Raw genomic sequence first — 26179 nt, 5'->3', positions numbered from 1 at the left:
GTTCCAGATTGTAGCTATGACAAATTGTGCTGCGATGAACATTGTTGTGCTGGTGGCTTTACTGTGATTTTGTTTGTGTTCTTTTGGATAGCTATCCAAAAGTGGGGCTGCTGGGTCATAGGGGAGTTCTATATTTAGCCTTCTGAGGAATCTCCATACTGCTTGCCAGAGTGGCTGAACCAGTTTACATTCCCACCAACAATGAAGTAGGGTTCCCTTTTGGCCACATCCCCTCCAACAATTGTTATTGTTAGTTTTCTTGATATAGGACATTCTTACTGGGGTGAGATGGAATCTCAATGTTGCTTTGATTTGCATTTCTTTTATGGCCAGTGATGTAGAGCATTTTTCATATGTCTCTTGGCTATTCTCATTTCCTCATCAGAGAAGTCTCTTTGTAAGTCTTTAGCCCACTTGATGAGGGGGCTATTGGTTCTTTGCGGTTTTGTTTTGAAGGAAGGTAATTTTTTTTCTGCATATATTTTAGATATGAGGCCTTTATCTGTTGTATGGCCGGTAAAGATCTTCTCCCAGTCTGTGGGTTTTCTGTTTATCTTGTGAGCTATGTCCTTTGCCGTGCAGAAACTCTGCAGTTTGATGCAGTCCCATTTGTCCAACCTTTCTTTGATTTGTAGCCTTTCTGGGTCTTTCTTAAGGAAGTTCTGTCCTGCACCAAGGAGCTGTTTCTCCAGTTTGTTGTTGTATGTGCTCAGAGATATAAATTTTCCTCTGAGTACTGTCTTTGCTGTGTCCCAAAGGAGCTGGTACTTTGTGTCCTCATCTTGGTTGAATTCCATAAACATTTGAATTTCCGTTTTAATTTCTTCGATGACCCACTGATGGTTCAGCAGTGTGTTGTTTAATCTCCATAAATTGTAGGATTTTCTGTGGTGGCCATTTGAGTTGAGCTCTAATTTTATTCCATTGTGGTCTGAGAGAATTCAGGGAATGGTTTTGTTAAAGTGTTAAAGTCCACAACTATCAATGTATTTGGTCTATGAGTGTTTTTAGAGTCAGTAGTGTTTGTTTGATGAAGTTGGGTGCTCCTGCATTTGGTATGTAGATATTTAGAATGGTTATGTCTTCCTCTAGGAGAGAACCCTTTACTAGTATGTAGTAACCTACTTTGTCTCTTGTTACCTTTTTTAATTTAAAGTCAATTTTGTCTGATACTAGGATTGCAACTCCAGCCTGCTTATGGGGGCTATTTGCTTGATAGATTTGATTCCAGCCTTTCACTTTTAGAAGATGTTTACTTTTTCTGGATAGATGTGTCTCTTGGAGGCAGCAGAAAGATGGATCTTGATTTTTGATCAAACTTATGAGCCTATGTCATTTGATTGGAGAATTAAGTCCATTAATGTTGAGAGTTAGGATTTGTTCCTTTCATTGTTACTATCTTGTTAAAAGCTGTGTCTTCCCATTTCTTGATCTCATGTTTACTATTTAGGGTTCATTTCTGTCTGTATTGGTATCTTGATTATTTTCCCTGTATAGTACATCTTTAAGGATTTTTTGCAAAGCTGGTTTGGTGGAGATATATTGTTTCAGTTTTTGCTTTCTGTGGAACACTTTTATTTGACCTTTGGCTATGAATGAGAGTTTAGCTGGGTACACTATTCTTGGTTGGTAGTTATTTTTATTTAGTGTTTGGTAAACCTCATTCCAGGCTCTCCTTGCTTTCATGGTTTCTGCTGAGAAGTCTGGGGTAATTCTGATTGCTTTCCCTTTATATATGATTGTTTTCTTCTCTCTAACAGCTTTAAAGTTTCTTTCATTGTACTCTACTGATCTGGTTTTGTTCACTGTGTGTCGGTGGGATGTCCTATTCTGGTCTGGTCAGTTTGGGGTTCTAAATGCTTCTTGTATCTGTATAGGCTTTTTCTTCTGGATATTTGGGAAGTTCTCAGCTAATATTCTGTTAAATAGGTTGCCTATCCCATTAACTTCTTTCTCCAAGTTTTCCTCAATACCTATTATTCTTAAATTGGGCTTCCTGATCGTGTCTTGAATTTCCTGTAGCGATCTGTTTTGTTGATTGGACTGGATTTGTATAGATTTTTTTTATCTTTTTCCATAGATTCTAGGGAATCTTCAGCTCCTGAGATTCGATCCTCTGCTTCATTTAGTTGGGACTACAGGCTAGCTACTTGATTTTGAATCTCTTTTCCTTCTGACTGGTCTTTCCTGATGATTTCCATGTTATTTCTTAGGTCCTGTATGGACTTCTTTACTTCATTAACTTCATTAATTTGGTTTTGAGTGTTGTCTCTCAAATCTTTAAGCTGGGTAGCTATCTTTTCATTTGACTCTTGAAGTTCATTTATCTTTCCATTTGTGGATGCCATGAAATTCTCCATGAATTTTTGCTTTGCCTCCTCATGCTCTAGAATAATTGACTGAAGAGATTCAAACGTTTTATTTATCATGTTTATCAGTAGACTTTGTAGAGCATTTAGGGGGTTCTCTTCTGTGTCTTTGATTGACTGCTCTGCTTCCTGCCTGTTTTGAGTAGGGGATAAGACTTCATTGTTTGCCATCTTTCTTGTGTTCCTTCTGCCCATTTGGATTGGGAATGCCAGTTTACCAGCACCTGTGAGCACCGTTTAAGACCCAAAACAACCCTTACCAAGCACTGTTGTGTAAATCTTAGAAGTTCACAATTAAATACACATACCTTTTATACCTATGTTTAAAATTAGATTTGGTGTTCCTAAAGAATACAATTTTAATATAACAACCAATCCTGAGTCCTGTTTTCAGTAGTTACTTATTTACTGTTACAACCCTATGAGCAATTCTTGTTCTTATATTAAGTTCCTTTTGGACTGGCTTTTTCTATGAACCCCTTTGTTTCACTCGAATTAAGCGGGGATACCCTCTATCCAATAACCAGGAGTCAATAGGATCTGGAGGACCTGGAGGGTAAATTAGAGGTAATAAAGAAACTAGAGTAAAATGTATGGAGGGGGGTTGATTATTTTTGTTTAGTTTCAGTGATGTGGAAATGTGGAGGAGAGTAGAATCAGTAGAAACAAGGTTAAAATGATAGACAGTGGAGAGTTAGCAGTAAAGAGTGGAGATGTTATTCATGGGAAAGTAATTTTTAAAGAAGGAGAGTACATAGAGAGAAATAAAGAGAGAATACTGGAAGACAGATGCACATAACCGAGAAAAGTCATTTAAAAAATAAAATAAAATAAAAAGGAAAAACAGAAAAAGAAAAAAGAAAAAAAAATGATCAACAACAACAAAAATGATAGAACCAACAGTTGAAAATGGGAAGCAAAAACAAACCAATGCTGTTTCAGAAATGAAAATATAAGAAAAAAATAAAAATAAAAATGAAAGCTTAAAAAACTTTTGAGAGGGGCTGGGGATATAGCCTAGTGGCAAGAGTGTCTGCCTCGGATACACGAGGCCCTAGGTTCAATTCCCCAGCACCACATATACAGAAAACGGCCAGAAGCGGCGCTGTGGCTCAAGTGGCAGAGCGCTAGCCTTGAGCGGGAAGAAGCCAGGGACAGTGCTCAGGCCCTGAGTCCAAGGCCCAGGACTGGCCAAAAAAAAAAAACAAAAAACTTTTGAGACAAAACAAACAAACCAAAAAAAAAACAAAAAGAAGAAAAGAAAAACTCTTCCTTGTTTGGATGGGCTTTCTACAGTCTCTAGTTTCCTTGCGATGGTCTGCAGTCTATTCTGCCACTTGGCTGGTTTGACGTGCCTTCAGTTTGCAGGGGGTGGATCTGTTCTGACCCTCCTCCCCTGTTGGTGCAATCCTGGGTCTCTGTGGTTTTCACAGCTTGCAGGTAAGACTTGGGCATTCTCTGTAGGTGGGGACGTGAGTGATCTCGGGAGCCGTGGCTGCTCCTGTCTACTGTGGGGCTGCTGCCTTTAACACCTGGCTTTGAATAGGCTGCAAACTCAGCAGGGCGGGGCGCCTCTGGCCTGGTTTACCTGGCTGAGAGTCACTTGCCTTGGGGAGTTTCCTCCCTCCTGGGCAGGGCAGCCTTCTGGGCAGAGCTGGGTATGGAATTCAGCTCTGTTTCGGGCTCGGAATTGGCCTTCTAAATGGGACCGTTTATCTGACTCTGGAAGTTTGTTCTGGCAGACAGGGCGGGCACCTCTAGCTCAGCCGGGCCCCGGACATGCCTACCACCTGGGCAGGGGGCGTTCTCCTGGGTGGAGTTGGCTCTCGCTAATTGGTCCCTTCTCAAAGATGGTCTCTTTGTCCTTGCTTTCCCCAGGCGGGCTTTAGCTCCAGTCTGGTCTGACCCTTTGTTCTCATGGTTGGGGGAGGAGCTGCTCTTTGGGCGCGAGTGAGACTGTCTTTCGTGGGAGTACTCACGCTGTCTCTGCGATTTCAGCCCGTCCATGCTCAGCCTGCAGTCTGTATGTACACTGCCATCTGGAGAATTTCTCCCTGGTCTCCGTTGAGCTGCACAGGGTGCGCAGCGCAGTGCCGGCGCCCGCACTGGCATGGCGTCCCCCGGAGCTCAGATCTGTGTTTTCAGACCAGCTAAGTTGATTTTTCAGTCCTGGCCTGAATCCCTGTACTGTTAGAACTTATTTGGGCTGTCTATCTAGCGGTAAAAGTTTCTCTGGGGTGGGAAAACTGCACTGTTGGAGGGAACTCAGCTAGGGCGCTGTTGCTCCTCTGCCATCGTCTCCCGATCCTCCCAAATTGTGTTTTATTTTAAGTTCTACTGATCTGTTTGCAGAAGCCCAAAATGAATGACTTCCAGGTATCAACTTTGCATTCTCTATCCTTCCTGTAATTACTTAGTAGATTTAGGATTTTTTATCACTTCCCCAATTTTATACAATAAAATATATTTTCAAGTAAACAGAATATTACCATCAAATTCTATTTGCTGTCCGAGCTTTTTATTAATTTTGTTTCACAAAAGAATTTTATTATCTTTTTATCATTCAAACATCAGTGAGGCAGTTTGGTATATCTGTAAAGACTCCACAATTTCATCTACATTTTAAAATTTATTGTCATTACTACTAGATTTATACTTTTAATTTCTGTAAATATTATACAAATTTTACTTTTCTTTTCTAGATCCTCATTTCTATTACACAGCCACACATAATCATTTTCAATTCCAGAAATATAAATGAGAAATCTTTTCTTGTCTACCCAATAAATTACTTTTATAAAAAATTGGCATAATGACCTAAATTAACCAATTTAGGTGTTAATTTCTTTGGTTTCCTTTCAACAGAAATTTGAACATTCTGTATTAACTTTATATTTTTTATAGTATAGAAAGGTTAAAGTATATGAAATATATATGTTGTATATGTATAGTATAACATATATGGTTAGTACATATTTACCTATTTAATATAATATATTATTATATATTACATATGTACAATATAATATACATATAACTAAATCTCAAATAAACCCACTTTATGTAGACAAAGTACAAGAAAAAAGCAATCTAGTAAAACAAGGAAATACCAGATAATACCCACTCTACTATAAAAATTTACTACAAACCTGTGATCTGTTTTCTTCTCATGCCAAGAAAAGCTGATTGTTGGGCTTGGGCATCTGCCCTTAAATCAGAAATTTGACTGCCATGAAAATGATACCTCAGAATATAAATATGGAGTTGACATTTATAGCCTTTTCTCATGGTAATGAGGTAAAACACCATTGATCTCTGTGGGGTATCCATTTGGAGAGAAGTAGCAAGGGAATGCCCCACTAATGCTGCTACAGAGACAGCAATACAGCTTGAGTAAATTAATAATTCCTACCCGAACATAGTAGTAAGAAATCATTTCTCCACCTTCATGTGTCAACACAGGCCAAAAAGGGAACCTGAGAGCAAGGGGAATCACAGAGACAGTGGGAGGGAGTGACACTGTTCAAAAGAAATGGACTTGTTACCTGACTTACATGACTGTAACCCCTCTGTACATCACCTTTGCCATAACATTTAAATTTTAAATGGAAAACAGAGTAAAAGGGACCTGAATTCAACCCTCTTCTCTGAGTGATGTAATGAGGTAGTAATGTAATGAGTAATGTAATGAGTAGTGTAATGAGGTGATTTCTACACTTTCTCACTTACCAAAATGTAACAGTGCCTCTGCCTCCCTTCCAGGTTCTCATATCAAGAGTCTCTGGGGACAATTAGAAAGTCCAAATATGGAAAAATCCCTAGTGTTTCAAACTCTTTTTCCAACAACAACCAGCCCCAAAGAGATTCCATATCGCTCGCCATTTAATATCTAGTTACATATGTTTAAGTATTTGGAATTGTATATATCAAAATACACTGATGTATCTTATCCAACAAATTGGTTGATAAAAACAACTGACATTGGTTTGCTTAGGTGAAGTGATTTCAAATGTTATCTCAATGCTGAACATAAACCATGAGGTCTCTAACAGGCACTTGCAAGTCTAATTAGGCCTCAATCTTTTAGCACTAAATAATAATTAATAATTCTACTTTAGTTCTTTATTAGTCATAGGTGGGCTGGAGTCTCTTCTTTTCTCCCTCATCACTTCATTCCTTATTGCTTCTCTCTTCACTTTCTTTCTGTTCCTGATGGCAATACTCTTTCCTGACCCAAGAATCACATTCATCTCATCCATTCCCTATTCATAACACATCTTACGCCACCAGTGGAATTCAATCACTCAATTGAAGTTTCCAGCTTTCTCAGAATGGGTTTTAACTTTCCAAACTCCATTCATAACATCGTGTATACCCCTTGTAGCTCTTGTCACTTGTACTTTCCTAAACTGAGTAAAACTGCCACCTCTCTTTTTCTCCTTATAGGCCAGGAATACCTCCAATGGATGCATGGAATATTAAAGAGAGTTGAAACTATTAAAACATGTCTCCTATACATGCATAGTAATGATAAAGTCTAACTTACAAACTAGCCACGATACAGATTTATGCCCCCAACTAATGCAAACACCATTTCAATAATATACTGCAATAGGTATGAGAATGCTAATTCTCTAAATACTGAAATGTACAGGCTGCATGCCTGTACACATGGGATGTAAGCCATATGTGAAGAACAGTGTCAGCTCCATCAAAGATGACACATTCGGTGAACTTGTCCTTTCTCCTCTTTCACAAATTTTGTATCTTCTTTTATAAGCAGGCTTTTAAATGAGTAGAAGCATGATAGGGGTGCCAAGAGTGCTGACTAGCTAAACAAGGATGCTCTAATTGAGTTGGCAAAGATTAGTGATGACATATAAGTACTAAAAATTAGGCTTCCAAGTTGACAGTCCATGGAGAAAAGGACTAAAGTTCAAAGTGCTTCAAATAATCATGTTTCAGTCTTTCTCTAAAAGAGAAAACCTGGTAGTATTTGGCTTTTTCTTAATCAGATATTACTATCATTATAATTAGCATGTAATAGCCACCAAACTCCTAAAATAAGCTTTGATATTGGAACTCAGAACCACTGTATCCCTAACCACATTTTAAAAAGTGAATGTGTAGTATATAGAGAACAATAATGGTTCTAGAATATTTGTAACAATTAATAAAATAGCTATGAATACAACCCTTCTTATCTTCTTCCAAATAAGGAGAAATAACAGATTCAAAAATTCACTTGTATTAGCTTTCTCCATTTCTGGTTTCTAGAAGATGCGTGAGTGTGTGTATGATAGTTATTGATAAAAACTCTCTCTGTTTTCTTCTTCTCAGCTCTAAAATGGCCAAAGAAGGTGCAAGGCTTGGAACTTTGTCTTCTTATCCCAAGCAGGGTTTCTAATTTCAGAGAACACTATTTATTGTTTCTAAAATGAGAATGTCAGACATATGTGTATTGTATTTGTATTAAAGTCATGAAAAGTAAATTATACAGCATTAAGATTATAGATGAAGTTACAGCCAGCGAATTAAGGTTGATCTATATAAGGACTAAGCAGAAGAAATGATTCTCCTATTAGTAGAAGATGGATAACTTTGGAAATCCATTAATATCTGCAGTAAAAATATGATCAACAATAATTTCCAGCAAAACTGTTGATTAAGAAGGTAACACTAGGTAATTAAATTGAAAGTGGCTCTTTTTCACAATGAGAAAACATAGAAACCAACTAGTAAAGGATTTAATAGAAGGAATGTAAGTCTTCAAATAAACACAGGTCCGTAGAAATGAATCAATGACTTTTGCTTACATATTAACATTACAAAGATAAGTTTTCTGAATCCAATATTGAAATTCTCATTAGTAGCCCAGGAAAAGTGCTAAGTCAATCCTTAAATCTATGTGAAGAAATGAAATAAAGGATTAATCCATTTAAAGAAAATGGCTGTTGTAACGTATTGTTTTACTATAAGTAAGGACAGAAAATTCAGAAATAGGACCAAGGATATATCAAAATCACACTATGACTTAAAATTGCTCAGAAAATGATATGTAGGTCCTTTAGTGGCATATGGGAAATCATTTATCTGTAGGATAAAATGTCAGTTTTTATTTATGTATTAAGAATAGTTTCCAAATTAAAATCTGAAAGGTAAATTTTTTTAAAAATTTCTCAGTAAAATGAGACAGTTATTTTAAGTAGAAGGAGAGATTTCATTGATAGAATGTAGGAATCAAATAATGCAAGCATGGGTTGTGAATTCATTAATATGAATAATGGACTTAATACATTATGGAAAATCCTGTAAATTGAAACCATATTAAAATTTCAGAAAATATTCTGTAAATAATCAAAATAACTAGCATTAGTAAAGCAGCCATACATAGACTCTTAAACAATATTTATAAGGATTTATAAGGATAGCCTACACGCAATGATTCCCTATACATAAAGAAGAATATATGAATACAAATATGCAAAAATTTGAACACACAAGACAAAGAAATGCTATCATCAATGTAGATCCTCAGGTGGTGAAGATCTGCTCATTTTTTTCTTTTGTTTTAATGTCAAATATGTGTTTTTATTTTGTTTGTTTAAATTCTTCTTCAAATGAAATACCCCTATTCTTTTTTCTTTTTTATTGTCAAAGTGAAGTACAGAGGGATTACAGTTTCATATGTAACACAAGTACATTTCTTATCCGAGTTGTTACCTCCTTCCTCATTTTTCCCCTGCCATCCCCTGCCCACTCCCCTCTCCCCCAATGAGTTGTACAGTTGGTTTACATCTATTGGTTTTCTAAGTATCGTTATTGCAATGGTTTGTCTTTTTATTCTTTGTCTCTCGATTTTGGTTTTCCCTTTCCCTTCACTTGTTCCCATACACATATATACAGTATCCAGGGTACTAAGATCAGTTACAGTGATAGCAGGGGTAAAACCAAGGGAAGGGAATATGAGAGAAAAAGAAAAAAAGGTATGGTTTCACATGGCATGTTGAAAATAACTATAACAATGATATGCCACTTGTTTCCATAACTTGGAGTTCATTTCACTTAGCATCATCTAATTTAAAATGGCAGGGACAAATACCATTATCTGGAAATTGTAAGTAAGAACAAACTGATGGGATATATAGAGAACAACTTCTAATATCACAACCAGCGAATGCCAAGAAAACAGTGGAGAAAATTAAGGTAAATGTACAGGTACTACTATGGATATCTTTAGTTTTCTCTGTGGGTACCATTTATCATACAGATACCATTTATCATCTTCCAAACAGTTGAATTTGAAGTCATGAGCAGTGTAGGAAATGCAGTCATATCTTCCATGGAAAGTGGTACAGAGACTATCTAAGGTCTCCTGACTGGAGAGCAGCTCCACATGACATCCAGGTCCCTGAATGGGATTCCACTTTGAAGAAGCACCAGCATGCTCTTGGAAATAGCTCAAGACAACCCTAGCCCCGTGGAGGACATTGTTTAACCTGATAGAAATGGGTATGTTGTGAACATTTGCCAAAATAGGCATTTGTTATATTTTGTTTGTTCAAACTGTTTCACCATCTGTCTCCTCATCTATTATTTATATCCTATGAACAGTGTCATCTCGGTGTAAAATATCTCTATTGCTGAAAAAAATTTAGTATAATAGGAAACATCACCTTGCATTTTCAAGATAAATGGATATTAAAAATAAGACTTGGAAAGCCCACAATCTTTGCTAGCCTTCTTTTAACTTCCAATTTGGGACAATCCATTTGAACAAACATGAAAGACCCATAGTTGAATATTTTGCACTATTTTTATGAAATGTCTAGAAATTCCATTGCTATAATGTGCATGTTCACTTATATTCCTGTTCACTAAGCTATTTTCATTTTATTATATCTAGTTGCCTAGTGACAATTTTGGTTTCCATTGACCTGGTATATTATTCAACTTAGTATTATTATTTTATTTCAGATACACACATGTTCAAATACAGCATATTGAAATAGATTACTACTATGATTTGGATTGAAGTGGCCCTGTAAAGGCTGTGTTAAAGACTTAATGCTCAATCTGAGGCATTATTGGTAATATGGTGTAACATTTAGAAGGTGAGTCCTAGTAGAAGAAAGTTAGCTTTAAACCTTTAAGGAGATGTTGGGATTTCCACCTCCTTTTCTCAATTTCTTTGCAACAATCCTTCTACTTACACCTTCCTTGCAGCTAGGAGCGAAGATAGGTGTCATCAAGCTCAAATTATTTAAGATGTGGTCTTATTGTTCTTTTTTGATTGAGCTGGCATGGTATAAATAGCCATGTCTGGAGTAGTGGCCTGATCCTATCTGCAGTTTTCCCTTCTTTGTGTCAAACAATTGGTCCAAAGTATAGCATGAAAGATCCCAAATGTAAACAATATATTTTTACACTGTGTGCAGTTCTGAAGAGCATGATGAAATCTATTGCTGTGTAGCTCCATGTCACCAGAGATCTTAATGATCTTTGTTCAGCATGCTCATGCTGTGTACACGCCCTTCGCATTAGTCACTCTGTTATTTATTACCATCGGAACTCCAGAAAGGTCTTTAAAGTCCAGAAAGGACTTTATTAGTGTGTACTTTTTGGTAGGCATCAGCTTCCAGGAAGTTTTCCTTGGTGTCTGATTACTAGAATTTCCACCTTGCATTGTCCTTTCCAAAAGGATCAGGCAGTGGGATGAAGGAATGATATGTCACCTTCAACAAGAGGGTGGGAGAGACCCGATTGGTCATCCAGAGCATATTGTTCTTCTCGTTTTCTCTGCTCTGGGGGAAAATTGCTGCTTTGAGGGATCAATATAGAAAGGGAGGCTTCATCATTCTACTTGTTTAAATTGAAAAAAAAATGAGAATTGAGTTTAATTATAGTTCATATCATTTTGAAATTCGCTGCTACATACATTTGAGTAATTTAAATAACAATTATTTGTTTACTCCTTCACTTACTTTTTAGAGTTATAGAACTTGATAGTTATTTTATCACAAATGATTTTGATGTTCTTTCTTTCTAAATATCCTCTGCTTTAGAGATAAAAATAAATGACCACACAAATTTTTAGAAATGTTTCTTAGAGGAGCACTTAGATCAGCTCTTCTGATCAAAGATAATTATCTTGACTTTAGCTAATAACTGAATAGTGAAAACTATATGATTTCAAAACAAGAGATATTCAAATATTTTGATATATTGTCTATTTTGATAAAATATGATTTAAGTTCTGTAGCTGAAAATATTTTGGAATTTCTTGATATTATTTGTTGGTAGAAATGAAACAAGCTCAAATTGAAATTAGGTGTGTATTAAGTGCAGTCAAATCTAATCAGCTGAGCAATATATTGCCTGGAAAAAAAAACACATATTACTCTTAGATTTTATTCACTGTTCATAACTACCAAAAAAATTCATATACAAATGCAAATACATAATTTCTGTATCTGTGGGGGCTTATAAATGTAGAGCATTTGCAGCAGTCAACAGGAAATGCAACTTCCTGAAACAACTCAAAAATTAGTACACAGGAAGAAAGAATTGATTTTTTGCTCTTAAAGAGATTTTTGTCCAGGAAGTAAAAAATCAAGTATTTTGGATTACTTGCAAATTCAGGAAGGTGACAGAAACTGAAATTTACAAGCAGTTTAAATAATGGCCCTAGAAGAACAACTTATTATTAGTTATTGACATTTGTTTCTTCATCAGTAAAATTCAGTGTAGTCATTCTCTATTCTTACGCTTTACCAGGGAGGAATCATAGATGAGGGCAGACCTGCCTTTTCCCCAACTAACTTCTCGTTCTTCTTCCTCAAGAATTAGAAGGCTTTGAAAGTATGACAGGTTTTCTTGTTGTATCACTTACACAAATATGCTAGAAATCCTCAGCAAATCATTAGTGGGAACACCATCTTTTCTTAATAAAACAACAACAAATGAAGCTAACGAATGATACCTTTTTTTCTCCTTTCCTTTCCTGACAATCTAGGAAACAGATCCACAAGTCATTGTTTAGGATTGTCTTCCCACTGCCTAGTTTTGAGACTCATTTAATGGACTCCAAAATACCACTGAAGCAGGCTTTGCAAAAGACTGCAAACCATTAAGGTAAGTGATGCTTCATTTTCCACAGGCTTCTGGTAGAGGAAAGGTCATTAAAATGCACAAAATAATGAAGAAGAGGAGAAGTAACAGCAACTTTCTGTAGTGTAGCTAACATTTAAGGGATAATTTTCTCACACAAAATAGAAGGATCCTCACAGACAATAATTTCCTCTCCACAAGATAACTTAAGAAAACTTCCTCCTGGGATCTCCATGATTCATTTTTGGATGGGATAACTTTGAGAGTTGGACAACTGAATTTGGAAATATCCTAAGTCAGGATCCTTGTGTGAATGTTCAGCTCTGAATCCTCCAGTCTCTGTTGGAAACCGTAGAAACAAGGTCTTTCAGGTGGTTCTTGAACATTTCTCACTCAAACCTCTGAGAAGAATGGAAATAAACCTTGTATATGCGAGCATTTCTCACTCAAACCTCTGGGAAGAATGGAAACAAACCTTGTATATGCTTGTTATACCGTTAGAAGAGAGGTTTAATTTCTACTGTGTTCCTCCAGAATGGTGAAAGGTCAGTCTATGAGTGAAAAGAAATACATTTGCTGTTCTCATCTGAGTGGTGTTTCTCAATCGGACTTCCTCTTTTCCTTTTTTAAATTAATTATTCTCCTTCACTTTCTCTCATATCTCCACCTAAGAATTATATAGATCATTTCCATTAGTGTTCAAAGAGCTCTACTGTTAGACTTTTTAACCATTTGTCTCTTGAGTTCTGTATCTTCACTCCACCCTAACAAAGAAATTCATGTGAGTACACCATACATAAAGACAAGAAGGCAGAATCATTAGAAAATTAAAAATTGGAAAAATAGAAAGATCTCTTGCTTCCACATTTTGGAGTTCATCATTTCAATATAGACCATTTCATATAAATATGAAGAGGTTCAAAAATACTGCACCTTTGTGTTTGTCTCCTAATTCTATCATCTTTCGGTCTTACTGTGAGTACTTCGAATCCTGTGTAATTCTTGGCTTATCTCACTTAACATAATTTGTTCTATTGATGTTGGAGTCTATTTTTGTGCCAATGTTACAGCTCTGAAGTAAAGCTTTTGTTTTTGTTTTTTGGCCTAGAATTGCTTTGGCTATTCTAATTCTTTTGTTGTTCCATATGAACTTTTGGATATTTTCCCCTCTATCTTATTAAAGAATGTCATTGGGATTTTGATGAAGATTGCATTGAATTTGTATATCATTTTTGGCAGTGTGAACATTTACGTAGTATTTATTCTACTATATATGAACATGGATTGACTTTCTATTTCCTTTGGTTTCTTTCCTCAGATTTTCATAGTTTTCACTATAAAGATCTTTTATGTCTTTGGTCAGGTTTATTCCTAGGTATTTTTAGGCTTTTGTACAGTTGTTTTCATGATTTTTCTTTCCACTTGTTCATTGTTGGCATACAGAAAGGCTACTGTTGTTTGTCAATTACTTTTGTATCCTGCTACTTTGTCAAAGTGGCAGATCAACTCTAGAAGCTTGGGGATGGAGACTTTTGTGTCTTTTAATATACAATCATGGCATTTGCAAGTATGGATAGTTTGACTTCTTTCCCTATGAGAATCTATTTTATGTCCTTTCCTTGGCTTATTGCTCTGGCTAGGAATTCCAGAACTATAATGAAGAGGAGTGAAGAATGTGGACATTCTTGCCTTGTTTCTGATTGCAGGTGGAACAGTTTTAGTTTTTCACCACTCAGTATGATGTTGGCAGCTTGACCTCGTCATTCCAAACCAGGGTCCAGGGTACTGACAACATGGCATTGGTGCAAATGAATACCTTGCCAGAATTATATTCCTTATGATCACACTTCTGCTTAATGAGAAACCCTAGATCTAAGGAGACATGAAGCATACTATCACTAGCTCTTGTTTGCAAGCAAATCATATCCATCTGCAAATTACTGTATTCAAGCATATTTTCAAAATCACATTGGCATTTCAACTCCATAGAAGCAACTGAATGATATATTATGGTGTTTTAAGACATATGAAAAGTCAGTTATATACTTCTTTTCAAGATAGATTTTTAACTTTTTTTTTTAAGCCAGGCACTAGCTTCAAGTTCGGAAGTGCTTTCTTCTGCATTATCTTGAATGATTCACAGGCCTCTTATCTCTGCTTTCTAAATGAGGCAAGAAGGCTTGTTGTGATCAACTGATGTAAGGAAAAAGTAGTTTCCCGAGACAAAGAAGTACAATTGGAAATCAGGTCCTCTGACTCTACAATAGTGGCCTGAAAATGAAGATGCTAGTTTGTAAATTTTATGTAAATGATATATAATTCACATAGAATTAAAACTCCTGTTAATTCTTGCAAAAAACTGACTGAAGAATTGAAATAACAGGATAAATGCACATTTATGATGACATACATTGAAAGCCAATGTTTAATTAATGAGCCAATATTAGTAAAGATCCTTCTGAAAAGGAAGGTATTCTATGCCCTGTTGTGCTGAAATAAAACTTCACAGAGACAATTAGTATGATATATTCCTGACCTGTAACAAAACATGTTCCACATGTCTTTCTAGACATAGGTAGATGTTAGGAACAATACGGCATCTAGCATTCTGACCACTTAATGTATACTGAGCCATTTTAATTCGAAATACATTATGCAAATGCTAACAATAACTCTTGGATAAAAGTATTATGCTTCTTTTATAGAGAAGCCATGTGCTTATACTTCAATAAGGATGATGGTCTATCAAACATACAGCTAGAAAGTAATGTTTCAGAACTAGAAGGGAGCTCTGACTGATTCCACAGGGGCAGGAAAGAAACAATAGGAGGGACTGAATTTTCCATTAGGTGTAGGTCAGTAACCCAGTAGACTGAGAAACTTTTGCAGTGAGTGTACAGTTTGCATTGAAATCTTCAGAACATAATATGCACTATTATGATGAAGAAATTACATGCAGAGTGTCTTTTGATTATAAAGCCAAGACCATCATTCTTGTGAAACAATTTATTTTATGTGGATCTATTTAATCTGACATAACAAATGACAATAATAAAATGTAGCCTCATGCTGTATGCAGGAAATTTCACTCCTAACAACTCTAAAAATGGAACCAGTTGATTATCCTTAATCAATTGCCTATTTTAGATATTTGGTGTGCCTGTAAGTAGGAGATAAAAATATTTTCCCCTATTTATTAATTTTACATTGCTATAACTGCTCTCAAGAAAAAGGATTGTTCCAATGTGGAAGAAAAAAATGGAAACTGGTAAATGCCTTGTTCTCTGTCCCTGCTTATTTCTCGATGTAGTTTGGCTGTATCTCAAAAATGATTTTCCTCATTTGTAAAATGAAAGTAATATTAGGCCATGCTTCATGAGACAGGAGATAAGGGAGAATAAATTTCTCCATTTCTACCTCAAAGGAATATTATAAAGTAAGTCATAATATCTACAATTCTTCTCTTATTGAGACCCAATCTGCCAAAAAGAGAATGAAAAATATTCAAGAAAACTTGTGCTAAGAGAGAAAGTAGGTGTGCGAGGCAGTGTGACAATCATAGGAGAGCCAACGTTAGTGTGTGCTGTACACTTTCTGTCCATAACAAGCACCTTATTTCACATTATCAGTAAATGAATATCACACAATAAAGAAATGAAATATTTGTCAGAATTCCTCAAATTTCATCATTTCCCAATTGTTTTGGAAGCAGAAAGACACAACTGTATCACATCTTCATTTGCCAAAATAATGATAATATATAGATGAGAATCAAAGATGGTTTACAGTGCATTTTATTTGAGCCCACATTTCCATGCTTTAGCCCCAAAGTCTTAAACTTTTAACACTGAACTGGAATTATTTTATCTCTAGCTGGGAAAAGAAAGTATACAAAATCAACTTTAGAAAACCTTACATAAAAATGACTTTACAAGTACCTAGAAAGTAATCTCTAGAAAATATTATTATGATGACAATATTTCTTAAGGTATCCAATCTCAGGGGTTATCATTTTGTGTTTGTATGGGGTTCTTTTAGGAATCTTAGACATAATTTCTCCTTCTCCAAATTTCTAATGAGATAAATAATAACACAACTATTTTGTGGGGAAAAATGACTTTAAGCTATTTGATTTTCAAAATAAGCAACCAATGATATTAGAACTTAGAAAGTACTATAGGCCATTGAACTAATTAGAGACAATCAACCAACCATTTCTTCCAGCAATATTGTGTCTTCTTTTCTTGATTAAAAGAGTTAAATCTGCAGAAAACATTTTGAAACTAGGAAGATACTGTATTAATTGGGAGAAAGAAAAAAAAACTAAGAAAAAAATTTCAGATGAAAGCAATGCAAATAAACATAGCATTTGAAAGATCATTCAGTAAACTTGACTGTCTCTTTCATGTGTTGCTTGGGGAGTGTATTAATCTTTAAAAGCTTCTTACATTATAAATATTGCTGGTGGCACAAATCATGCAAATTCATCCCTGTTTTATTACTTCAGAGCTTCCTAGGTTAAGAGATATTATTCAGACATTATCAACTATTCCAACTAAACTATATTCTATATCTTTGTCAGGTCAAATTCAAACACACGATGTAGCACTATGATAAATTCGTGAAAGCCTTTGGCTAAGGTAGTAATGTGAGATTCTGTTTAGGGGGAAAAAGGACTTTCATTATTTAAGAGCACAGTTCTCAGGAATTTCAGCATATAAATAAATGACCTTTCTGACCAAAGAACTTTCAAAATAACAAGAAACATTGTCAGGGGTGTTTCATACAGAAAATTGTCCTATAGATGCCCATTAAAGATGGTGGGAGAGTTTCCCACTTTTAATGAGCTGTCAAGGGAAACAGTATACCACAGCAAAATTTATGATAAGATGGAATTTTAAAATACTATCTAGAACTGCCATTTAATGAGTTTACAAAATGTTCACTTCATGGGTCTAAACTTAACATCTCTTCCTTTACTTGACCTCCAAAGAGGCACATACCTGGTTCAAACACCACACTCAAACATTCTGAATCTGTTTTAAATCCTCTATAAGATTAATAACTCTACCTTGGCAAAGACTCTTCCTTCAGCAGAGGGTCGAAGTTGTAACTAAAAGTAAAACATATATAATTTATCAACTAGTCTATCAATAAGCTAGGATAAATGCATGCTATCGTTTATGTAAGGATTCTGGTAAGCTATATACTTGTTCAAATTATTTAATTCAATTTGTACATTGCTGCTCATGAAGTTTTTGAAATTGTAAGGCAATTCAGAAAGTTAAAACCCATTGAATTCAACCATGGTATTATTGACCCTACAATATGTTTCCTAGCTTTACTCGGTATGAGAATGAGGACATATATTCTGTAGATAGGTGGTAGTCAATAAATATATATTATTTCTGCATTTTCCCTCATTTATTTTTCCCTATAAACTATGAGGTTAACTATGTATTGCCCTTTTGGAAATATTAAATCTGAAAACTAACAATGATTACTTTCACCCTGAGCATGATGCCTGGTGATTGGTATTGGAGCTCACAAATTTCAGGGACCAGGGCTGTGGTTTCAAGTTCATGTAGTCTCCCTGAACTCGTAGTGAAATATATACTAATGAACAAAAATAAGTCATTGTTAAAGATATTGGAAATAATCTATTTAAAGCAAATACCACCCAAAAAAGTTTCCAAGTCAGAAGCAGCTTAATTGGAATATATGTCTCACTGATAACAATTAAAAATAAAACTCATGTTTGGAGTTGTACCGTGGTACAATTGAACCTTGATACATTTGTGAGAGCAAGTGGAATACATCCGTCCATGTTTTTCTGCAAGCACAAGTCTGTACTTGGGAAATCATTTGTTCAATGTTTATGATATAACGATAATGCCAGTGAATATTGTGAGGGGAAAATAGATTTTCTTTGTTAGTTAGAAACTAAACACGAGTGTGGTTTGTTCGATGACATGTAACAGAAAACATTGGCAGGGGATTAATCTTTGCCTTTAATGTGAAGTTGCTAGAAATTTGAAGAGCAAAGCTGATTTAAATGTGATCCAAAATACACAACATCTTAATGACTGGAGGCTGCTTTGCAAAAGCTTATCAGTGCAGTAATTTGATTCATTGCAAAGAAGATAAACAGGGCTAAGTTTGTCATCCTACACTTGGGACTCAGGATGAATCTCAAACAGAGGGACTCTGGAAACTAGAAACTTGCCACATGGCTTAGGAAGAACTCATAGCAATTTTGATGAAGCTTGGAGAGGAAATATGAAATGAAGAATAAACTACAACGTGAAAACTCATGTTATTTAGTGATTGACACTTGGGCAAGCCTCGTTTTCAATCCCAATGTCTCTATATGGGCCAAAATATAAAAGGAAATGACATATGATTTACATTTAAACAATTAATCAATAAAACTCAAGTTGTTTTCTGTCATGCACATGTATCCCATTTAGTCCTTGGTTAGAGAGTCTTATTAGAGTTGTGCATAATTTTGACTTCAAGTTTTGTCCTGAGTATTGTATAAGTTGGAAAAAATTCTGAAAGTTTTCTGAAAAACTTCTATTTAAATTACTCAAAAACCATAAAACTGAACACTTCTCAGACTTAGTTGAAATAACAAGGTTGACTTGATCTTTGAATGTTTAAGGGTAAGGTGACATTGGTGTAAAAACAAGAATTCTGAAAATGCTCACATTATGGTCCCTGATCCCAGGGACACTTCAAAGAAGATGCAATTAAGGGGTTTCTAAGAAGTCTCAGAGTTAAGAGACATATGGTACACCCAATTAGGTCTAAACCCACCCATTGTGCTTTTGTTCTTGTTGAGTAAAGATATCATAAAGATATCAGTCTGGTCGGTGGCTCATGCCAATATGCGTGCTTGTTTTAGACAACTGAGATTACGGGAACACTAGTTTGAGGTCAGTAGAGGCAAAAACACCACAAAACTCCCATCTCACACAACCACTAGACATTATAGTGCTTGTCTATCATCCAGCAGTTTCAGTAAATGTAAAATATGAGGAATACAGTGCAGGCATGCTCTGGCAGGAAGCAAGACAGGATCTCAAAAGTAAACAGGGTGCAAAGGGCTAGAGGTGTTGACCTAGGTGTAGAACTTGTGCTTAAGGAGAACAAAGCCTTGAATTGAAACTCTAGTCCTACTGAGACAGGGAGAACAAGAGAAAAAAAAACCCAACAACAACAGAGAGCTGATGGAAAGAAAGGACAAAGGAAGAAGGGAAGAAAGAAAGGAAAGACGGGAACATGGAAGAAAGGATTTGTGATAAGCTCTCTGTTTGGTTATGGTCAACATCATATTATACAAACATTTAGTAAATGGTTAAACAATCTTTCCTGTTACCTCTCAAAGATGGCAAATCTAATATAGCATAGTGTAATGGATAATAATGCTTCCCAGAAAATACCTGTGATAGCAAAGGATGATATAGGATTCCCACCCATGAGAATCAAAATTTACTATGCTTGCCATTCAGTTGTTAAGGAACCAGATAAACAAGGCTGGAAGAGAAATAGCAATGTCTAAACACCAGATCAGAGAAGAAATCGGGAGTACAAGTTGGATTATTAAATTTTCTTTGAATGAGTTGTTGGCAACCCATTTAAATATAATAAATTACTATGTCAACTAAAGTTATAAAGATTATTGTGTCTTGGGGTGGGAATATGGCCTAATGGCCCTGGGTTTAATTCCCCAGCACCACATACATAGAAACAGCCAGAAGTGGCGCTGTGGCTCAAGTGGCAGAGTGCTAGCCTTGAGCAAAAGAGAAGCCAGGAACAGTGCTCAGGTCCTTAGTCCAAGGCCCAGGACTGACAAAAAGAAAAAAGAAAAAAGACAAAGAAAAAGAAAGAAAAAAGAAAAGAAAAGAAAGATTATTATGTCTTAAGAACTTGAAGCCTTACAAAGTTCTTAGTGGAGGTTGGAGTATACATGAGTAGAGTTCGGTTTGTAAATATTCCCATATGAATAAAAATAAATGTGCTCATACTTTTGATTTAATTTTTTATTTTATTATCAATAAGTAGCTATAGAAAGAGGTTTAAATCAGCACATCAGTTTATGTGTGTAATGTATATTGATCAGAGTCACCCCTTCACTCAAAATGCACAAATATCACTGCAATGCAAAAACAACAAGCAAAAAAACTCAAGGAGGTTAGAGAATATCTTTGTCCTTTGTTTCATAGAAAACAAACAAACAAAAAAGATTGCTCCAGGATTATAAATGATTTGCCTTTGCATTAGGGTGATTCAAATAATTAAGTTAGAATAAAAATATTTCTTAAGTCTTTTCATGGCAAAAAAATATTTTGCAGGGGGCTGGGAATATGGCCTAGTGGCAAGTGTGCTTGATTTGTATACATGAGGCCCTGGGTTCAATTCCCCAGCACCACATATGTAGAAAATGGCCAGAAGTGGCGCTGTGGCTCAAGTGGCAGAGTGCTAGCCTTGAGCAAAAAGAAGCCAAGGACAGTGCTCAGGCCCTGAGTCCAAGACCCAGGACTGGCCAAAAAATAAAAAATTAAAAAATTAAAAAAATATATTTTGCAGGATAGATTAGGAATGAGCTTGATAAAAAATTCAGTAACCTATATGACTTTCCTGCCCTTCTTTGACTTACTAAGCAAATTTACTTATTACTGAGTTTTGATGTGGAATTCCCTTCAATGTCCATGAGTCAAAGGCTTGGTTCATACCTGAGAGGCTGTTGGGAGGTGGTGGATTGTTTGAGAAGACAGGCTTCATGGGAGGCCTTTATGTTATTGAGCATGTGCCTAGAAGGGAACCAGCTAATCCAGGTCTCTCCCTCCTTTCACTCTCTGCTTCTTGACCAGGAGGTGAATGGCTCTGCTTTGCCACTTGCTCTCATCTCAGTGTTGTTTTACCTCAGATCAAAAGCAGTAACTTTGGACTAGCCAACTCATCATGGACTGGAACCTCTAAAGATGAGACTCACATGTATATCGTTTCTCTTTTTCACTTCCTTCTCTCAGGTACTTCCTATGTGAAGAGACACTAATCAGAGTTTATCAGGAGAAACGTATTTAATCAGTGCTTCCTGCAACATCAGCAGCTAGGTACAACAGAGTTTTAAAGAAATAAGCAGAAAGTTACTTATGTACAATTATTTCTTACTTAAATATTTTTAGTCCTTTAATAAGCACAAAATTCTCAAAGTTACATAATGCTTATTTAGCTTTTCTTATCTCAGTGATGTAAAGCAGCTAAAAAGCTAAATTTTAAAAAATTACTTTAATTTTCTTTGTCCTTAACAGTCCATAAATGCATTCCTTTGTCCTGCCATAGCTTTCTTATTTTTCTATAGCATATTTTCAAGTGAGAAAAATTATATTAGACCTATTGATATTAAGAGTTGGAATCTGTGACTTATTGAATAATTTAAAGAATAATCCTTAAAATAAAGAGGAAGAAAACAAACTGCTTTACAACAGTCTCCTGTATCTGTGTTTAAGTAGTCCTGTGGAAAAATTCCTTAGCAATATATTTCACTGATTGTTGTACAACTGTAAACAGTATGAGAACTGATTGTTACCAAAAGTATTCTTTTTGTTTTTGTAATGTGAAGGTCAGATCTGGCCAGCTCCATCATTGGCTGTTGAGGGGCAGCAGATTGACTCCATCTCAGATTAGTTAAAGAGAGCAGAAGCCGACTCCATCTTCTCTAAAATGTCCCCTTACCCCCCTCCCTCGCCCTATCCAGGGAAGGTCCCCTTTCCTGTGATAAGATTGTGTAAACGGCTTGACCACCTGAGTAGTGGAACTTTCAAGGTTAAACCTGTGCCTTCCCATGAGTAGGCGTATTGGCTTGCATCATGTGAGCCCCGCCAAATCTGTGTCCCAAGTCTAACTAACATGATAGGTTGGTTCAAACAGTTTCTACAAGGCAGATTGTAATTCCATTGGCCACTTGCAAGTGACCTGGCATGCTCTGTAAGTGTTGTAACCTCATTGGCCACCTGCGTGTGGCAGGCTTGACCATGTGGCATTTGCCTTTATAACCTGACCTCTAGTGTGGACCCTGGTGCCTGGTTCCAGCCCCCAAGATTGGGCTGCGGACTTGGCTGGCGAGCCTGCTTTTATGGTTGCCATCCCAGCTCCTGAGTCTAGGCCATGACCCTGAATGGTCAGTATACTTTTTACTTCCAAGAAATCCATCTTTTTACTTGAGACTGTTTCTGAGTGGTAGACTCTTGGAGGGATGGGGGAATCCCCTGCCCCCTCGAACCTTATTACAGTTTTCATTTTGTTTCTTTACTTACCATTGAAATTCTACTTTATTACAAGCGATTACCTTTTGGGAAACCAATTTGAGATACCTTTCCCTAATATCACCAAACCTAAGGATTGATTAAACTCATACCTTACCTTTCCATTCTCTGGATGTTATTTAAGGTGCAAAGGAATGTTTTTACTTGTTTTTAATGTGTCTATTTATCTTTATGTTTTGCAGTGTGGAGATATAGAATAACAGTGTTGCATTTTGCGGATATCTCTTTAACCTCCCTCCAGGTGGTTTTAAGGTTTCAGCACATTGCAGCATTGAAAATGAGCCTGGATATGAGAACGCTCCCCAGTGCCATATACTTGGGTTGGGAGCAGCCTTCTGAATCTCATTCCACTTGGGAAGATGTTGAGTTGGCAGTTCCTGTTGGCGGCCTGCCATTCTATTCCTACTTTTCTCTGCGCTCAGGGCTTCCATTTATGCTGAGACAAGGTGCCAACTTTCTCTTTTTCTTTTCAAACTCTTATCTCTTCTGACTTCAAGGATTTTTTATGGATGAACAAACCAGGTCAACTAAGATAAGCCCCTGTCACTCTCCACTAAATCTTCCCACTTTTTAAGAATTGCCCTGAACTTGAACTTCCAAAGAGAATTTCTGATTAGGACAGAGACACAGAACCATATTTCTAACAATGTTTCTTTGCCTCATGAAAATAAGTCAGGGTTTTCTTAGTTTTAGATTTGTATACTTCCTTTTTGACTATAGGAAGCCCTTAATTCTTTGGTTAAAAAGAGAAAATAACAATGTCTGACTTTTCACTTGTTCAAATGTGGGGAGACCTGAAGTTGTGTATGAACATACTCATAAACCATTAAGCACAATAGAATAGATATAATCCTATTTTTTCATGTTATTGTATCCAGTGTGGTTCCATGAGCCTTATACTTTGATGATCCAATAGCCTTACCTATTTCCTGAAATATTATATAGCTTCCAACCTTAAAATAGCAATTGCTTATACAGATCCTGCTTCAAAGGGGAAATGAGTAATATCTCAACATAAATAAAAATCCTATTTTGGTTGCAAGCACAAAAATTGATGCCTTTGTATTAAAATATCCTTTTTTTTGTATTTCTTATACTTTCTTTTTTATCACTACCAAAAAACTTCAAAAAGTGGTACAAGCCCTCAAAATCACTCTAAAATACCAAACTTTACTTGTCAGAGTAAATGACAAATTTTTCTGTCACTGAATATAATATAACTAATCTAGTAAAGATAAGTTAGATCACTAGAAAACCAATAAAAATAATGGGGTAATTGGATAGCTGAGTCAACATCCATGATATTATTTTCTATTTTCATTATTGTATAAGTGATATATAATAAATTATGCATATGTACTGGGAAATTTGATAAGATATATCTAATGATTGTAACTCAATAAATACATTTGAAAGGTGTAAGTCTTTATTCATTTACCATTCCATTCCATATATACATTCATATCTTCATTTATTCATTCAATATTTACTGAGGTGGCTGGGAATGTGGATTAATGATCGAGTACTTGCCTAGCATGCATGAAGCCCTGGATTCAATTCTTCAGTACTACATAAACAGAAAAAAAAGTCCTGAGTGGTGCTGTGGCTCTAGTGCTATAGTGCTATCCTTGAGCAAAAAGAAGCTCAAGGACAGTGCCCACAATTTATGTTCAAGTCAGGGAACTGGCAAAAAAAAAAAAAAATACTGAGCAACTTTGATAGGCCAGGCACTTTTAGAAACTTAGTAATGAACAAAACACAAGTCCTCATCATTTGTAGCCTGCTTTCTAATGGACTGATGGAACATAGTAAAGAAGAGGAGAATGTTGGAAGTATGTACTGACTATTATTACATTACACATGGTAATTAGGTATATCCTTAACTCACATGACATAATATTAAAAAAATAAACCTGGATAAAATAAATGAGTAAACTGATGGCTATGAAATTTGGCTATGGTAGAAATGGTTAATTGGAACTGGGGATATATTTTGAAGACAAGTAATAGAAAAATTTCCATGGTTTTTGTCTTTAATCCTTATTTTATGAGTTTAAACTTTAGAATCTCCAAATTTCTTACCTACAATTACCCTGTAAGCATATATGAGTACAATTAATCATTTTCTACATATGCCTGACATCAGAAGTTCAGTTGAATAACTTGAAAGTACCATACATGTTGTTCTCAGAGGAATCACAGCACAGGTTTTAGTTCTTTCTTCCTCTGCTATTCAGCTGTATGGGATTAATAATTTTATCTGTCTTTTTCTTAATAATATTTTATTGTGAAGGTTATGTACAGAGGGGTTACAGTTACATATGTAAGAAAATGAGCACATTTCTTGTTGAACAGTATTATCCCATCCCTCCTTTTCACCCACTTCCTCCCGCCCCCTCACCTCCCCCCCCCCAGACTCCTCTACCCTCAAATTGTAAAGTTCATTTCCAACATAGTGATTTGTGAGTGTTGCTATATATATCTCAATCTTAAAATACATAAAATAAAAATCATGGATAATTGGAAAACCTAAAAATGATGGCTTGGCTTCATTCTTAAATATATATGAAAACACAGCCTATAATAAGTCAACTTTTCTGGGTATGCTTTATATGATCTTTATGGAATATTGTACTATACAGTATAAAGTCTTAGTTAATTATAAATACACTGTCTCTATATTTTCTCTTCTTAATTAACAGAGATTTAGTACCTGTGAACCCACTTTGTCTTCAAGATTTATTTTCCACTTGAAAGAAAGTTTATGAAGAGTCACATTAGAGAGAGGAGCTTGCAGGAGTGAGTTTTACAAGAAGCAGATTTGACATGTTACCAGTTAATCTATGCTACATTTTATCATTCTCAAAGGGGAAATATGATGAGTCATCGAATTGAACATAAGCAAATTAATAAACCCTGCATTGCTACTTTAGGAGTGATACAATCAGCTTCCACACAAAACTTTAGATATTATGTGTTAGTATTTGCTTTGGGTTTTGATGCCTCAAAAGTTAAAACAGGTTCTCTTAGACAAATCGTAGCATGTGGAAAAAATAGTAACAAGTTGGATAAGAAATGTACACACTGCCTTTTGTATGAAACTGTCACCCCTCTGTTCATCATTTTGACAATTAAGAAATAAATTTAAAAGAAATAATAACACATTGGAGATGTGTTTGGAAGTGACTACATGCATGGATCTTACATAATTCATTCTAAAATAGTTTTATTTAAAAATAACATGTACATTATGCTAAATGCCTATTGAAATGTCATAAAAGACTAAACACAATATTCTTTCACACCAAAACTTGGAATGTGACTCCAACCTATGTGTATAGATCTTGACTTCTCAGCTTCTCACAGAAT

Source organism: Perognathus longimembris, chromosome 14, assembly GCF_023159225.1.
Source record: "Perognathus longimembris pacificus isolate PPM17 chromosome 14, ASM2315922v1, whole genome shotgun sequence".
Lineage (NCBI taxonomy): Eukaryota > Metazoa > Chordata > Mammalia > Rodentia > Heteromyidae > Perognathus > Perognathus longimembris.
Note: the sequence above shows the minus strand (reverse complement) of the source record.